Source organism: Bos grunniens, chromosome 7, assembly GCF_055505025.1.
Source record: "Bos grunniens cultivar Pamir isolate PY7600 chromosome 7, Bosgru_T2T1.0, whole genome shotgun sequence".
NCBI classification, from domain to species: domain Eukaryota; kingdom Metazoa; phylum Chordata; class Mammalia; order Artiodactyla; family Bovidae; genus Bos; species Bos grunniens.
In genome coordinates this window covers 36,135,348-36,153,712 of record NC_141171.1, presented here as the reverse complement: position 1 = coordinate 36,153,712, position 18,365 = coordinate 36,135,348, and the positions used below count along the sequence as shown (strand labels likewise).

Below are 18,365 nucleotides of genomic sequence, written 5' to 3'. Positions count from 1 at the left end.
TTTCATATCAGCTCATAGTCTTTTGTCTTAACATAGTCTCTATGACTTCACAGGCAAAAAAAAAAAAAAAAAACAATTAGAAATTTGAGACTAAATCTTGACATCTTTTATTATAAACCTTTCATTATATCTATTCACTCTCAAGTCCTGCTCCATGACAGTATCTCTTCTGTCCATTTCTTCCTCTCTAATGCTATAGTTATGATTTCAGCTCGGCTGTAGCCACTTTATTACTAAGCTAGTACATTAGGAACCTGAGAGGTCTCTGTGTTTTGAGTCTCTAATCTGGTAAGTCTTACAAGGTAATTGTATTTTATTTTATTTTATTTTTAAACTTTACATAATTGTATTAGTTTTGCCAAATATCAAAATGAATCCATCACAGGATTCACATGTGCTCCCCATCCTGAACCCTCCTCCCTCCTCCCTCCCCATACCATCCCTCTGGGTCGTCCCAGTGCACTAGCCCCAAGCATCCAGTATCGTGCATTGAACCTGGACTGGCATCTCGTTTCATACATGATAGTATACATGTTTCAATGCCATTCTCCCAAATCTTCCCACCCTCTCCCTCTCCCACAGAGTCCATAAGACTGTTCCATACATCAGTATCTCTTTTGCTGTCTCGTACACAGGGTTATTGTTATCATCTTTCTAAATTCCATATATATGCATTAGTATACTGTATTGGTGTTTTTCCTTCTGGCTTACTTCACTCTATAATAGGCTCCAGTTTTATCCACCTCATTAGAACTGATTCAAATGAATTCTTTTTAATGGCTGAGTAATACTCCATTGTGTATATGTACCACAGCTTTCTTGTCCATTCATCTGATGATGGACATCTAGGTTGCTTCCATGTCCTGGCTATTATAAACAGTGCTGTGATGAACATTGGGGTACACGGGTCTCTTTCCCTTCTGGTTTCCTCAGTGTGTATGCCCAGCAGTGGGATTGCTGGCTCATAGGGCAGTTCTATTTTCAGTTTTTTAAGGAATCTCCACACTGTTCTCCATAGTGGCTGTACTAGTTTGCATTCCCACCAACAGTGTAAGAGGGTTCCCTTTTCTCCACACCCTCTCCAACATTTATTATTTGTAGACTTTTGGATCGCAGCCATTCTGACTGGTGTGAAATGGTACCTCATAGTGGTCTTGATTTGCATTTCTCTGATAATGAGTGATGTTGAGCATCTTTTCATGTGTTTGTTAGCCATCTGTATGTCTTCTTTTTGGTAATTGTATTGAGTCACTCCTTTCTTGAAAACTTTTTGTCAGTTTCTAGGGCTTTTGCAAAAGTTCCAAGATCATTATTATGGTATTCAGTTCAGTTCAGTCACTCAGTCGTGTCCAACTCTTTGCGACCCCATGAACCACAGCATGCCAGGCCTCCCTGTCCATCACCAACTTCCAGAGGTTACTCAAACTCACATCCCTCGCGTCAGTGATGCCATCAAACCATATCTCATCCTCTGCCGTCCGCTTCTCCTCCCACCCTCAATCCTTCCCACCATCAGGGTCTTTTCAAATGAGTCACCTCTTCGCATCAGGTGGACAAAGTATTGGAGTTTCAGCTTCAACATCAGTACTTCCAATGAACACCCAGGACTGATCTCCTTTAGGATGGACTAGCTGGATCTCCTTGCAGTCCAAGGGACTCACAAGAGTCTTCTCCAACACCACAGTTCAAAGGTATCAATTCTTCTGCACTCAGCTTTCTTTATAGTCTAAATCTCACATCCTTACATGACCACTAGAAAAACCATAGCTTTGAATAGATGGACCTTTGTTGACAAAATAATGTCTCTGCTTTTTAATATGCTGTCTAGGTTGGTCATAACTTTCCTTCCAAGGAGTAAGCATCTTTTAATTTCATGGCTGCAATCACAATCTGCATTGATTTTGGAACCCCCCAAAATAAAGTCAGCCACTCTTTCAACTGTTTCCCCACCTATTTGCCATGAAGTGATGGGACCAGATTCTATGATCTTAGTTTTCTGAATGTTGAGCTTTAAGCCAAATTTTTCATTCTCCTCTTTCACTTTCATCAAGGGGCTCTTTAGTTCATCTTCACTTTCTGCCATAAGGGTGGTGTCATCTGCATATCTGAGGTTATTGATATTTCTCCCAGCAGTCTTGATTCCAGCTTGTACTTCATCCAGCCCAGCATTTCTCATAATGTACTCTGCATATAATTTAAATAAGCAGGGTGACAATATACAGCCTTGATGTACTCCTTTTCCTATTTGGAACCAGTCTGTTGTTCCATGTCCAGTTCTAACTGTTGCTTCCTGACCTGCATACAGGTGTCTCCAGAGGCAGGTCAGATGGTCTGGTATTCCTATCCCTTTCAGAATTTTCCACAGTTTATTGTGATCCACACAGTCAAAGGCTTTGGCATAGTCAATAAAGCAGAAATAGATGGGTTTTTTTTGGAACTCTCTTGCTTTTTCAGTGATTCAGCGGATGTTTGCAATTTGATCTCTGGTTCCTCAGTAACCATGTAATCTGCCATCAGTATCTGATTCTGGCTCAAACACAAACATGCACGCACGCGCACGCGTGCACACACACACACACACCCCCACCCACCCACACACACACACACGCACACACAGTCAGTTTAGACCTCTTAATGTTAATTGACCTTTCTTTACTTTCCCCCTTATCGCTTTCTCTCCTAGAGAACTGTTTTTTCTCCATTTTCTTACATTCAGCCATCTTACCAAAGCAGTGATATAGTGTTGAGATTGAAGGTTGATTGTATGCAGCTCAAATATGGGCTTTAGGTATATTTTAAAAATTGATTGTATGTATATATGTACACACATAAACATGTGTGTTTATATAAATATTATAATCAGTTTGTATATTATATATAATTTTACAAATTACATATAACTATATATCATGTTTATGTATATATAATTTTTCAAAATTTGAAAGGATAGAGATTGTACCAAAAAATCCAGATTTGTGGCTACTTGAGAAATCAGATGACTTTGCCACATAGGGATTCTAACACATGGTTGCTGCTAAGTTGCTTCAGTCATGTCCGACTCTGTGCAACCCCATAGACAGCAGCCCACCAGGCTCCGCCGTCCCTGGGATTCTCCAGGCAAGAACACTGGAGTGGGTTGAGATTTCCTTCTCCAAATACATGGTTATGATTAACCAAAACTAAGGAAAGGTTTTTCCCTTTAAACAGAGCACACACTTTCCCTTTTGCCCTAGTCTCTACCACTCCCCTTCTTCTTATAAATGGCTCCCCAATTTGTTCCTTTATGTCACTCTCCTGTCACCCACAAACCTTTATGCTGGTAACCCCTGCTTCATGTGTGCATGCTACATGCTACGTTGCTTCAGTTATGTCTGACTCTTTGTGACCCCGTAGACTATAGCCCGCCAGGCTCCTCTGTCCATGGGAAACCTCCTAGCAAGAATACTGGAGTGGGTCATCATGCCCTCCTCCAGGGGATCTTCACAAACCAGGGATTGAACCTGTGTCTCTTATGTTTCTTGCATTGGCAGCTGGGTTCCTTACCACTGACGCCACCTGGAAAGCCTGGTTGATATGTACTCCTACTTCAAAACATCTCTGATCATGTCATTCATTTGAGATTGCTACTTTCTCTGCATTTCTGTAGATTAAAAAAATACTTCTCTTGCATCCTTTATAGTAACAACAAAACAAAGAAATAAATTCAGTCTATTAATACAACCCAAATCAACATTGGAAGTATTTCGCCACTAATGGCTCTTAAACTCTTTGAGAGTCAAATGAAGTCTCACTTGATATTTTTCCTTCCAAAGAAGTTAGCACAAAGCATGAGTATTTAACAATTGTTTTCTCAAGAGAGTGAATGAGTAAATAGTTTCCCTAAAATACATTTTAAGTAAATTTCAGTACATTTCCATCAAAATGACAAATACATAAATATAGCTCAAAGGAGATTGACATGTAAATAATCATTTGGAATGGAATTGTCACATGAATATAATTGAATTTTTGTATTTTGCTTTTTGTAGCTAAATAAATTGCAAAATAAATTTGGTATTCTTCAAATTCTGGTAGTTTCATTTGCACATGTGTTTCCCTCATATTTCCTGCTATTATCTTAATAGAATTCTTGTTTGGACCCTCACAGATCTAGCCATATGGAAACCAGTTGTTATTTGATGTACTTTGTATCATTACTTCAGTGTCTCAAGACACTTTTGTATTCAGAGTGCAAAAACCAGCTCTCATTAGTGGTAGAGTGATTTGTTCAAGGACAGAGAGTCATTGAATCTCACAGAATCAGCCTATTAAACCCAGATTACTTAGAAGATCGTAAATCTGGGGGCATTGCTCTTCTTTTAAGCTGGATAAAACAGAGTTTAGTCTCATGGGCTTGTGGTCTCTGATTTGTTTGAGTGGTTTAAGCATCTGGCTCCAAAGAATTAGAAAGAACAGACTAATATTCAATAAATCGATGGGCTAAAATGTAGCTATTCAAACCATAAAAACTATTTAATGGATTACTTGAGAAGTGACAACATAACTCTTGATAGATTAGAAGCTCAACATTCTTCCTCATCATTTGATCCAGGAGAAGAGAAGCAGTCTTTCTAATCCTTACAGTTGTACCTTTATTTCACCTTCTAAATACTCTTGCTTTCGTTTAGCATTCCTCAGCTCTGGAAAAATGAATGATAAGCTCATCAAGAGAATTAAGTGAAGTTGTTGCATATTACTCTAGTGGAATTGTCAGGTCTCATTAATAATAGGAATGTATCATTTACAATCAATCAGTTATTCACTGGTGGAAATAGCTAGGCTGTCTTCATTTTTTAAAAATACCATTTTAGTTAGACGGAGATTCTTACTACATGTTTTATAATTGTTTTACAAAACATTTAAAAATCACTGTCATTTTTCCTTTTTTTATAAGAGTTAATTTCTGTCATATCTATGTGATTGCAACAGAATCAGATTAAATTAAAAGATTTAGTTTGGCTGATTTATTCACTACTAAGTGGTTTCTTCTTTTCCTTGAACCTTGGTAAATCAGACAGTAATGTCACAGTTTGAAGGCAGAGGAGTTTAGTATTACTCATTACATTCATGTGTGAAGAATTTAAAATGAGGCACATTGCTAACAATATGAGTATGGGCAGGCAAATATGTTAAATTAGGGGAGTGGGTAAAATTTACTTTTTAAATCCCTTTGACTTCTGAAAATGTCTACTAAACCACCAAAATTATGAGACTAATCTACTTTCCAATCCCAGTGACTTTCTAAGGATTCTGAGCCAAGAAAATATAATTTTGCTTCAATTTTCTCCATCCAGGATAGGAAAAACATACACGTTTCAAGAATGAAGTGAAAATAATTTTCTTCCAAAATGCTGAAAAATGTAAAATATAATTAGTTTTGGTATCTTTGTGGCTATTGTTTACTTTACACATCACTTTAAAGATATTTAGTTACTGGTTTTATTCACTAGTTTTCTGTGTTTAAAAAATGTATGGCCTCAGTAAAATTATGCAAAACATTGTTTTTTTGTAATTTGCCAAGTTATCTGCTATTTTCAGTTAATGAACATGATTAGTAAATATCAAAATTCTTTTGTTTTATTTTAGGTATTTTTTACTGAAGTATACTATACCAATGGGAAAACACACAAACTGCAATTATACAGCTTGTTGTGTATAATTATGTGCAAAATGAGCCATCCATATAACCAGTACCTGGATCAAGCTGTACAATATGACAAGCAACTGAGTAATCCCCTTGTATCTTCTCCCAGGCACTATCTTCTGAAAGGTAACAATATCTGAATTCTAACACATTTGTTTGTTTGTTTCTATTTCTCAAAGTACATTGTATACTTTTTCAGCTTTGGCTTTTCACCTCTCTGTTATACTTTTTAATTGACTCCTATGATTTCCTGAAGCAATAATCTGCTCATCCTAATGATGTATATAGCATTCCATCGTCCGAGCACAATACGTAGTGTCTGGTTCGCTTCTCCATAGACGCATTATAAATAGTATTGTCAGAACACGAGGAAATGTGTCTTTCTATTGGCCATGCACTTAGGATTGAGATCATTGATCAGCTGGTTAAGTACATATTACCAAATGCTTTTCCAAGGTGATTTTTCCAATTTGTACTCCCACTCAGAGTGTACGACCGTTCCAGCTGTTCTACAATAGTGTCAGCACTTGCTATTGTCTGCTTCTTCATTTCAGCCATTCTTCTGGTGAATAGAGGTATGTGGCCATCTAACTTGTATTTTTCGAATGACTAAGCTAAGCACCTTTTCATATGTTTATTTACTATGCTGCTTGGTACTCTAGAAATTTGAACAAACACCAGTCTCTTACAGATGGATTCTTAACATTAGAGCTCAAACTGTCTTGGTCATGAGAATGAGGCTGTAGTAGTGGATCTGAAGCCTGCATGTCATGGAGAATAAAATCATTAAACAAAAGTATTCCTCCTGTCCTCCCCATTGTCATCATCTCATCCCCTGTCCTCAAACTCTTGTAAGAGTAGATTGGTTAAGGTAAAGGTGGATTGGGCAGATAGAAAAGAATAAAAGAAAAAAAAATGTCATGACGTTCATAATTTTCCTATTGTGGAAAATATGTTTCACTTAAAAATTCTAATCAAACAAAAAAATAAACACTATCTGTCATTACACAGAGCCTCTGGAGTGGAGGCAGGGAAGGAGATGAGGCAGAATGCAATTCTTCCTTGCATTCTGTGGTCTGTATATAAGGAAACAAACTCTTACAGATATTAGCTAACAAAGACTGTGCTAAAGGAACTCAGATATAACATGAATATGAGTACTTGGGAGTTCAAATAAAAAAAAATTGCAAGGCCTTAAAACAATAAAACACCAAACCCAGAGATCAATAATGAGTAAAAATAGCAAGGGCCACACAGAAAAGGATGAGAAACTATTCTCTTGGCCACGCTAGTTTAAATGCCTTAGCAGATACTTAGCAAAGAGTCTTGAAAAATATATTACAGAAAAATTGTATAGGATTTGAAGAATACACACACACACACACACACACACACACACAACTGGAATGAATCAGATATCACAAAAAGAAAACTTGAAGTGATCGTGTTCTTTAGACAAATTATTTCTGAGCCCTTCTTTATTTCATTTATTTATTTCTGGCTGCCCTGGGTGTTCGGTACTTTGTGCAGCTTTCTCCAGTTGTGACATGTGGGGGCTACTCTCTAGCTGCGGTGCATAGGCTTCTCATTGCAGTGGCTTCTCTTGTTGCGGAGCACAGACTTGACGCAACTGGACTCCAGTAGTTGTGGTTGGGGGCCCCTAGAGGATGTGGGGTTCAGTAGTTTCAGCATGCAGGCTCAGTAGTTGTGGCTCCTGGGCTCCAGAACACAGGTTCAGTGGTTGGGGCACATGGGTTTAGTTGCTCCACGGCATATAGGATCTTCCAGACCAGGGACCAAACCTGTGTCCCCAGCAGGTGAATTCTTATCCATTGTTCCACCAGGGAAGTCCCTGCTGCTGCTGCTAAGTCACTTCAGTCGTGTCCGACTCTGTGCGATCCCTTAGACGGCTGCCCACAAGGCTCCGCCGTCCCTGGGATTCTGCAGGCAAGAACACTGGAGTGGGTTGCCATTTCCTTCTCAAATGCTTGCAAGTGAAAAGTGAAAGCGAAGTCGCTCAGTCCTGTCAAACTCTTCGTGACCCCATTGACCGCAGTCTACCAGGCTCCTCCATCCATGGGGTTTTCCAGGCAAGAGCACTGGAGTGGGTTGTCATTGCCCCTGAGCTCTGATTAAATACACAGGTAAGCTCAAATGGCCTAAGTGAAGACTTATCCAAGGTGGAGTAAATTAAGAAAGAAGGAAAGGGAAAAGAGATAATTGGGTAGGTGATTTGGAAAGTGAAGGGGACAGAACTAATAAGCCAGCATGTGTTGAACATGATGTGGTTCAGAACTAGAGTGGAAGCACCTATTTGGAAGGAAGCATACAAGCCAGGGAAATCAAATGGGCAGCAATGATCCCACTCAGCAAATGCTGCATGGAGGCATCCGGTGCCCCATGAGGCCCCAGTGATGGCATCATGCAGATGTGGCCCCCGGGTCCCTTCTATTTCATCTTTGTCAAGAAATGTCAAGCATTTCCTATGGAGTCAGTATAAACAGATGCAAGGGGCCCATATAAACTCACCTTTCCTTTCCTTTTTCTCCTTCCCATCCTTTCCTTTCCCTCCCTTTCCCTTTTCTTTTCAAAATATGACTGTCTAAACAAAATCCGTGCCTTTTTGTCTTCTGAATGAATCTCCTGTTTGGCATTTTGACAGATGCATTATCTTTTACCATGTCAGCCTTGCCTGTTCTCTTTGCCATGCCCTTCTCCATTCCTCTTTTAAATACATACTTCTCTCTATATATTTTATAGGGGAATCTGGGTAGAAGGAAATCAGGGCTATTTTTCCCATTGGCATGAGTTTGGACATTTGTGGTTGCTGCAGTTGAGACTGCGTCGATTATTGAATTGTATATCAGTCTCTTTTAATGTGATTTCCACATAAAACTGTCCACCCAAACATATACATTTATATATTTTATTTTATATGTAGGGAATAAAGGTCTTTCAGCTCTAAAGCAACAACTGGCAGGTTATGGTTGCTGCCTGCCTACTGAATAGTTCATTGAGAGCACAGTTAGATTAACACAAGCCTTGTCATAACACTGTAATTTATCTTTGGAACAGGATTCATGATGTGCCTATCATTTCCCTCCTCCCACTATTAAACATATTTTCATTCTGTGAAGCTCAGTCTAGGCTTAATTCAATTAGTAACTTGGACATGACATCATACCTTTTTTTTTTTTTTCATTTAAGAATTCTGGCTTGAGGTATAAACTTGCAGCTCCTATGAAATATTTCATGGTGGTAAATTTGATAAGTCTCTCAACACATTACATAAAAGGGAAAGTTGCCATGATTGCAGTATTTATGAGGAAGTCAGAATGGCAGGACAGTCTGCCTGCCTTTATGAAATAGTGTAACTTCTATTCCTCCTCTCTGCCCCTGGGGACTCTGTAAACCCAATCTACCTTTAAAGATAAAAAATATAGATGGATAAAGAAAGAGTAACATTTAGGACATCAGAACAATATTGTATCAAAGGGCAGTTAGTACTTCCCAGCTTATTACCTGGGTTCCATTTTTCTCTACACTAAATAATGATCATGTTTATTTTAATCCATATAAATCACTTTTCTGTGAATAGTGTGATATTCTATAAGCATCTACCCAGAAGTTCTGCTCTCTGGGATCTTTGAGACAGGCACCTCTTCTCCGCTCAACTCACTTCTCCCAAAAGAGTATAATTAAGCAGTAGCTTCTGGCCTACCATATCTGTTTAAAGACCTACAGATCAATGGACCACATCAAGGCAAAAAATCCAGGTTTCATGAATAAATTTCTCCAACCATGAAATTCAAATGGATTCATGTGGATGCCACATAGAAAGCTGGGGTATGAAGCTTCCCAAGTAGAATTGCAGGGAGCAGCTTCAGCATGGAAATAATGACCTGGCAGCAATCGCTCCCTATGAGGGGTAAGTGACAGCATCATGAAGCCAGAATCAGGACTCATTACAGGAAATTCTGAGCACTTGTCTCAGACACTACCACCCCAGGACCCCACGCTTCCTGAGGGAAGGAGTCCAAATGAATACATCTGGGACTTAATAAGCCAAACCACAGAGATTTTGTGCTGAAAAATAGAAAGCAGCAACACTGGAAGTGAGCCAAGGTTACACTAAGGCATGAGCATATCGTATAATACGGATGTCCAAGATGAAATATGGATGTGCCCATATGATGAATGGCATATGGCCAAAACAGAAAACACACCTGCCCTTTGACATTAAGTTCCAGGCATCTACACATGGGAGACATTTCCATAAAGGCAAAAGTGCTCAAGAATGGAAAACAAAATCAATTGAGAAGTTGATTTTGATGGAAACATTAAATGAGTTAAATAGGCATAGGCTGCCTGTTACAGGCAGAAAGACAAACAGTTAAACAAGACCTTGAAGAATTTTTTCTTTATATTCCTAATATCTAGCAGAGTCCCTGCACATAGCTAGTGTACAATAAATATCTGTAAATGAATGAAAAGCTTTCAAATATAGCCATTATTATATAAAAGGAGTCACTGTTCTTTACAGGAACATACAACCCCAAGTTATTTTTAGTTCCTTCTTTAGTGGGTTGATAAATAATTTAAAGAGAGCAAACTCTGTTATCTCTAAGCATGAGACAAAGCTTGTGTACTCTCGTAATGTACGGAAGGAAACTGACTTTCCTCCTGATGCTGCTTATAGCATCATCTGAGTTGTGGGACATTCCAGGCCTGTGCACAAGCCCTGACAGTTGTGCCAACATTCACAGACAGAAGCAGGAGTTTTTTAATATATTAAGATCATAGATTCTCCAGAAGAAATTGCCAACTACAAAATCTTGTACTCCCACCCACCACCCAGAACCCTATTGTACCTCATATTTGAAAGTCTAAATGAACCATAATAAATTACACTTTACAATATGTATTAGGAGTTTTGGCTTTGCTGTGACTTTGTCACGGATAACTTCAGCAGTGGAATTATCCTGTAAATCTTGGCTGAGTTTTAAACAGCCAAAATGCGTTCACTATATGGCTGCAAACATTTAATGTGGCATGCATTTGATCAAAACTTTAAATCATTGCAAGAAAAGATATATGTTCCCCATATGGAAAGTTAGAAATGAAAGGGTAATGCTTATGACTCAATAATGCTGGGTTTATATCGTGGTACCTGGTAGAATTAATCTAGAATTCTAGCTCTGCAGAGAAGATCAAAGAGAAAACTGTGGAAACTGTTGCCATCCTTGATAGATCATCAGCAACTAAAATGAAAAATAACACCTTTTATCAAAAGATCAGGGTGTATGAGGACTGAGGGTTACGAAAAGGTCCGTTCAGGTTTTCTTGTAATAGAGTTTGATTGGTTCCAGAATATGCATATTGTTCACAGAGCTTTGGGATATGGTGATGGTGTCTATTCTGTGACCACCCGGCTTTCTCTGGCTAGCATAAGGCAGATCCAAAATAAGAAATCAGTGGAAGAAGTTGTAAAGAAGGGCTTGGAAAATAAGCTACCAACATATACGCATGGGCTGCCATGTCACTAGGCCACGTTTTGCTTCTAAGTAGTTGCTTAGAATCCTTCACAGTAAATGCTACTTTCCTATTGTGAATCTATCTTTTACATTTTTATTTATTTATTTATTTTTATATTTTATTTTATTTTTTAATTTTACAATATTATATTGGTTTTGCCATATATCAAAATGAATCCACCACAGGTATACATGTGTTCCCCATCCTGAACCCTCCTCCCTCCTCCCTCCCCATACCATCCCTCTGGGTCGTCCCAGTGCACCAGCCCCAAGCATCCAGTATCGTGCATCGAACCTGGACTGGCGACTCGTTTCATATATGATATTATACATGTTCCAATGCCATTCTCCCAAATCATCCCACCCTCTCCCTCTCCCACAGAGTCCAAAAGACTGTTCTATACATCAGTGTCTCTTTTGCTGTCTCGTACACAGGGTTATTGTTAGCATCTTTCTAAATTCCATATATATGTGTTAGTATACTGTATTGGTGTTTTTCTTTCTGGCTTACTTCATTCTGTATAATAGGCTCCAGTTTCATCCACCTCATTAGAACTGATTCAAATGTATTCTTTTTAATGGCTGAGTAATACTCCATTGTGTATATGTACCACAGCTTTCTTATCCATTCATCTGCTGATGGACATCTAGGTTGCTTCCATGTCCTGGCTATTATAAACAGTGCTGCGATGAACATTGGGGTACACGTGTCTCTTTCCTTTCTGGTTTCCTCAGTGTGTATGCCCAGCAGTGGGATTGCTGGATCATAAGGCAGTTCTATTTCCAGTTTTTTAAGGAATCTCCAGACTGTTCTCCATAGTGGCTGTACTAGTTTGCATTCCCACCAAGAGTGTAAGAGGGTTCCCTTTTCTCCACACCCTCTCCAGCATTTATTGCTTGTAGACTTTTGGATCGCAGGCATTCTGACTGGCATGAAATGGATTAAAGATCTAAACATAAGACCAGAAACTATAAAACTCCTAGAGGAGAACATAGGCAAAACACTCTCCGACATACATCACAGCAGGATCCTCTATGACCCACCTCCCAGAATATTGGAAATAAAAGCAAAAATAAACAAATGGGACCTAATTAAACTTAAAAGCTTCTGCACAACAAAGGAAACTCTAAGCAAGGTGAAAAGACAGCCTTCAGAATGGGAGAAAATAATAGCAAATGAAGCAACTGACAAACAACTAATCTCAAAAATATATAAGCAACTCCTACAGCTCAATTCCAGAAAAATAAATGACCCAGTCAAAAAATGGGCCAAAGAACTGAATAGACATTTCTCCAAAGAAGACATACAGATGGCTAACAAACACATGAAAAGATGCTCAACATCACTCATTATCAGAGAAATGCAAATCTTTTACATTTTTTACTGGAGTGTAGTTGCTTCACAATATTGTGTTAGTTTCTTCTAATAGCAAAGTGAATCAGCTATGCGTATACATACATCCCCTCCTTTCTGAATCTCCTTCCTAGGTAGGTCACCACAGAGCACTGCGGAGGGTTCCCTGAGCTACAGAGTAGGTTCTCAGTAGTTGTGCATTTCACACATAGTATCAATAGTGTATATATTTCAACCCTAATCTCCCAATACATAACACCACCCTTCCCCCTTCCTTTGGTGTCCATACATTTTTTCTCTACATCTGTCTCTTTTTCAGTTTTGCAAAAGATCATCCATATCATTTTTTTAGATTCCACACTTATGTGTTAATATATGATATATTTTTTTCTGTTTCTGACTTACTTTAGTCTCTATGATAAGCTCTAGGTCCACCCACATCTCTACAGATGACCCAATTTAGTTCCTTTTCTATGACTGAGTAATATTTCATCACTCACACACACACACACACACCCCACATCCTCTTTATCCATTCCTCCGTTGATGAACATTTAGGTTGCTATTGTTTAATCCAAATCCAAGATAAGTCATCATATGCTTTCTTTCCAACACTGAAATCCTGCTCAATGAAAGGCAACTTTTTAAGTGTTAGGTCATCATTTAATGTGATTATTAGCTTATTGATACAATATGGCACATAAACATCCAAGAAGAACCACAGCATCAGATAGTTTAAAATTCTCACAGTAAGAGGGATGTACTGTGGGTCTACTACTGGTTCTTTAACTGCAGCTCCTTGTTCTACCCTAGGCAGGGCAGCTTTGAGCTACACCACTCTCCTATTGCTTTTCTCTTTCAGAATAGCAGTGACTACTTTGACACAAACCCTTGCTCTCTCTACAGCATATATCTAGTCGTTCACTTGACCTTTTGCTGGATTCCAGGACACTGGATTATCCCCCCATCTCTCTGACTCCTCCTTTACCACCTCTTAGTCCTGTCCCTCATGTTTAATATCAATCACCCCTAAGATTTGCCTCCAAACCCCATTTCTTTCCTTTACTCTTTCCTTCTGCTAAAGAATCCTATGTCAGCAACCATGCATTTCACTCCTGCTTGCACGCAACCAAAAGAGCATCTTTCTGTGAATGTTCTGTCATCATCTTGAACTCGACATGCCTACAGCTAGTCATCTGCCTTCTCCTTGTATATGCCCCTATTTCTCACCATAATCCCCATTGACAGAAGCTGTTGTTCAAGTCAGACAGGCTCAAAACCTTAGCATTCTTCTTGTGGGAGGTCTGCGTTATGGTGCTAAGTCTTGTAAATCATATGGAAGTAAATTACACTTCCTTGTTTCTTTTTCATGTACCCCTTTCCTTTCTATCATCGCTAATAAAAATTTTAGTTAAGAATTGTTCTTCTCTCTCTTGGAAACAATATCAGTAAGAGGACTTATTATTATAATTCTTTCTTTTAATCCACATTGTGTGCAAGAAGACTATCATTAAAGCCCTATTCTGGTCAGGCTGTCCCTAGTTGTATAACTTAGTTTCAAATGCTTGCTGAATAAAGGGCAGGAAACACAAGGAAGACTAAAATGACATTGGGTTGGATGACAGGAAGACTGGAGGAAGAATCAAAAGTAATAGATATCTTCCATGAATAAACTGAAGGTTTCTGAATAAATGGTAGGGTATCACCAAAGGTATCAAGGTATCATGATAAGGTCTCACTATGGTATATTAAAAATAAAAATAAAAATAATGTCCTTAACTAGGTCATAACTCTCCTGAACAGCTTCCTTTTCTGCTCTTTATCATTCCATAGATCTGTTTTTATAAAATGAATATACCATTCAAGTACATATTATGGAATTGAATCAATTTTATGGTTGTAGACATGAGGTTGGGAAAACAAGTGAGGAGTCTGTGGGATGATAAGACATGGAGTGCCTCTGAGAGGCTGAGAAGCTTCTGCACTGAGTGAAGTCATAAAGAATGGATGTTCTCATGCATCTCTAAATATCATCAGGTCTCTTTTGTGTCAATTACTAGCAACTACCTAGAATGGTGTGCTCAGTCACTTCAGTTCACTCAGTCACTTCGTGACCCTGTGGACTGTAGCCCACAAGGCTCCTCTGTCCATGGGATTCTCCATGCAAGAATACTTGAGTGGGTTGCCATTTCCTCCTCCAGGGGATTTTTCCCAACCCAGGGATTGAACCTGTGTCTCTTATGTCTCCTGCATTGGCAGGAGCATCCTTTACCACTAGTGCCACATGGGAATCCCTACCTAGAATGTAAGGTACTACTATTAATGGTTAATAGCCCTTCCCAATCTGTATCAGTCAGCTTTATTTTTGAAGAAAGCCTTTGATGTTCCAAAAACTCTAGACCAAAAAATTACTCCTCTCTACAAGGTCCCATCAGAGAAGGCAATGGCACCCCACTCCAGTACTCTTGCCTGGAAAATCCCATGGACGGAGGAGCCTGGTAGGCTGCAGTCCATGGAGTCGCTAAGAGTTGGACACGACTAAGCGACTTCGCTTTATTTTTTCACTTTCATGCATTGGAGCAGGAAATGGCAACCCACTCCAGTGTTCTTGCCTGGAGAATCCCAGGGACGGGGGAGCCTGGTGGGCTGCCATCTATGGGGTCGCACAGAGTTGGACACAACTGAAGCGACTTAGCAGCAGCAGCAGAGGCAAGGTCCCATTATACCTAGCACTAAAAATCACAAATAATCCTTCAAATCCAGATAAAATGCCTTCTTTCCACAATGCCTTTCAAAACCTATAGAAACATTTTGTTCCTCTGTATTTTACAGTAATTTTTATGAACCTCTATTTAACTTCTTGTATTATGTCAGGTGTCAATGTGACCTATATATTCTAGTGTATTCTATGTTCATCAATGGGTAGAATGGAACTCTTATGGGGAAGAGAAAGAACTACAGAATCAAAAGACTTGGGTTTGATAAACATAGCTGGCACATAGAAGCTCTGTGACGGACTGAGGAGTGAGGCCTGCAATGTTTTTGAGGCCCACTCTGATCATCTGAAAAATAGCAATAATAATGATCTGTCCTCAAACAAGTGGTGGTGAGAACTTGGCTAATCTACCTGAAAATACTTTGCAAATGATAACATGCTTTGAAAATAATACTTATTATGAATATTCCACACTGCACCTGACCAGTAACTTTTCATTTATGAGATACTTAATAAATACTTGTAGATTCAAATCAAATTGCACCTCAACCTTTCAAGGTGAGGAATATTTAATAAAATAAAATTTAGAAAATATGTTTTATATGCTAAAATTGTTTCCGTAGATAAATGATTTCCCAAATGAATACAGCTAATAGGAAATTGCTTAGGCAGTAGCTCAATATTTGGAATATTCTGGTTTAAGCCAAAATATATATTTATCATTTTTATTTGCAGTTTTCATGAAAATAGAACATAGGCTTGATAGTAGTGCCTTTGGCTCCAGAAGACAGAAAGAGCATGTTTATAAAAGAGAGACAAATAGAAAGTGAATGAGAAATTAATCACTGGGGAGTATGACAAAGAATATGTATCTTCAGCCTAATGAATATGATGATTGCACTTCCCTGCTTTCACATCAGTGGGACAAGTGAATATCCAGGATAACAAAGAATTGTTGTTTTGCTTTAGAGAAACGCTGATGTTGATGTAAAGCATAAATGGTTTCTGAATTCTCATCAGGCCTCAGTTCAGTTCAGTTCAGTTGCTCAGTCGTGTCCGACTCTTTGCGACCCTGTGATCAGGCCTACTCATGCCTTAAGTTGTCTTTTTCTTAATTTAATTTAATTAATTTATTGCTGGCAGAGCTGGGTCTTTATTGTTGCATGGGCTTTCTCCAGTTGTAGCAAGTGGGGGCTACTCTCTATTTGCAATGCACAGGCTTCTTATCACGGTGGCATCTCTTGTTGCAGAGTACCAGCTCTAGGCCCATGGGCTCAGTATTTGGGTGCACAGGCTTAGTTGCCCCGTGGCATATATGCAGTCTTCCCAGACCAGGGATTGAACCTGCATTCCTACATTAGTAAGTGGATTCCCAACCATTGGACCACCAGGGAAAATCCATACTTTGAGAAGTGAGGTGGCTTTAGATACTAGATACTCCACATTTAATTTTTATGAAAGCCAGAGAATGCAGAGAGAGCTAGCAAAGGTGTGAAAGAATAGGGTAGGCAATAATAATAATGACTAGCATTTTCTGAATATTTACTATATACCAAGAAGTATTTCAATTCTTTACATCTATTTCTTTACTGAATCCGCACAACACCCTGTGAGGCAGGCACTCTTATTGTCTTAATTTAACAAATTCAGAAGTGGAGGCAGAAATTAAATATCTTGTTGACAATTATGTAAATAGTCAGTTGGTTCCAAAGACTTTGCTCTTACCAATTGAAAACAATTCCTCTTTTTAACCCCAACATAAGAGGTAACTGAAACTGGTAGACTGTTTATGGACAGGGGTGCCAGATAATTGGGCTTCTCAGGTGCTGCTAGCGGTAAAGAAGCTGCCTGCCAATGCAGGAGACGTAGGAGATGCCAGTTCCATCCCTGGGTTGGGAAGATCCCCTGGAGGAGGGCACAGCAACTCACTCCAGTATTCTTGCTTGGAAAATCCCACGGACAGAGGAGCCTGTCAGGCTGCAGTCTGTAGGGTCATAAAGAGTCAGATACGACTGAAGTGACTTCACACACAAGCACACCAGATAATTAACCTTGACGTGCCTGTAAATAATTTGGGAGTTTGAGAAGGGAATTGAGGATCTATGTGAGTGGATGTGGAGATGAGTCTTAACAGACTTTGCATGCTAAAGAAACCAGCTTTTCTTAGGCCTCACTAGCCTCAAAATACAAATGGGGTTATGGTTCTCTGGGTATATGGAAGGTGGAAAAATTGATTCAATTTCCAGATTCAGGTATAGAAGGCAAAATATTTCGTGGTTGCTCTTTTATTCTAATTTCCGTGTTAGTGTCTCATTAATGCTACTCTCATGATTGTAAATCTTTTGGCTTAATCTTTACTGGTTTTGTTTTCTTCTACATTCCTATGTTGGAAGCATCAGAAGCTATAGAATAATCAAAGTAAGTATTAGGAGGAAGGGAAGGATAAATAAGGAAGCTGGAGTAAAAGTCTTATCTTACAGTGTGTGTCTGAGGTTTGTTTCCACCTTATTTGGGGGGGAGGGTCGCCCTTTCCTGTAGAAAATGTAAATGATGAAGTATACCACTCTGCCTTTTGATGACCCCAACTTCTCATAACCTTGCTCTCCATCCATGAATTTCCTCTGCTACCAGATGTGTGAAGTAGCCTCCTAATTGTGGAAATTGCTTCCAGATCCTTTCTTTGTACTGTGGCACCAATGAATAACAATGATTTAAAGTCATGGTTCTTTAAATTTTTGTGCAATGGACCACTTCAACAGGGTAGTGGCTGCTTATGGAACGCCTTCTCAGAATGATGTTCTTAAATACATTTTATTTAAAAATAATACTATAAAAGAAATAATTTACATTGAAATACAGTTGCTAAAATATTTTTAAAACTGTAATGTATAATATGGGCTTCCCTGGTGGCTCAGTGGTTAAAAAAAAAAAAATCCACCTTCCAATGCAGGAGATGCAGGTTCAATTCCTGGGTTGGAAGATGACCTAGAGAACAAAATGGCAAGCCACTCCAATATTCTTACCTGGAGAATCCTTTGGATGGAGGAGCCTGGCAGTCTTTAGTCCATGGGGTCTCAA

The 18,365-nt window shown here is 39.0% G+C and overlaps 1 protein-coding gene across 7 annotated transcripts in view; it reads left to right on the top strand.

The window, feature by feature from the left end:
- Window positions 1–18,365, top strand: part of LOC147369038 (uncharacterized) — a 1,156,454-nt gene that overhangs the window by 1,111,174 nt on the left and 26,915 nt on the right. For 3 of the 7 annotated variants that reach the window (XR_015167138.1, XR_015167146.1, XR_015167148.1), the window contains 2 exons: window positions 5,626–5,809; window positions 6,170–6,258. The gene's annotated coding sequence lies outside the window, so the exon portion shown is untranslated. Of the gene's footprint in view, window positions 1–5,625; window positions 5,810–6,169; window positions 6,259–7,527; window positions 8,742–18,365 lie in introns of those variants that run through there. The other 4 variants (XR_015167139.1, XR_015167145.1, XR_015167144.1 and 1 more) reach the window with 4 other exon arrangements.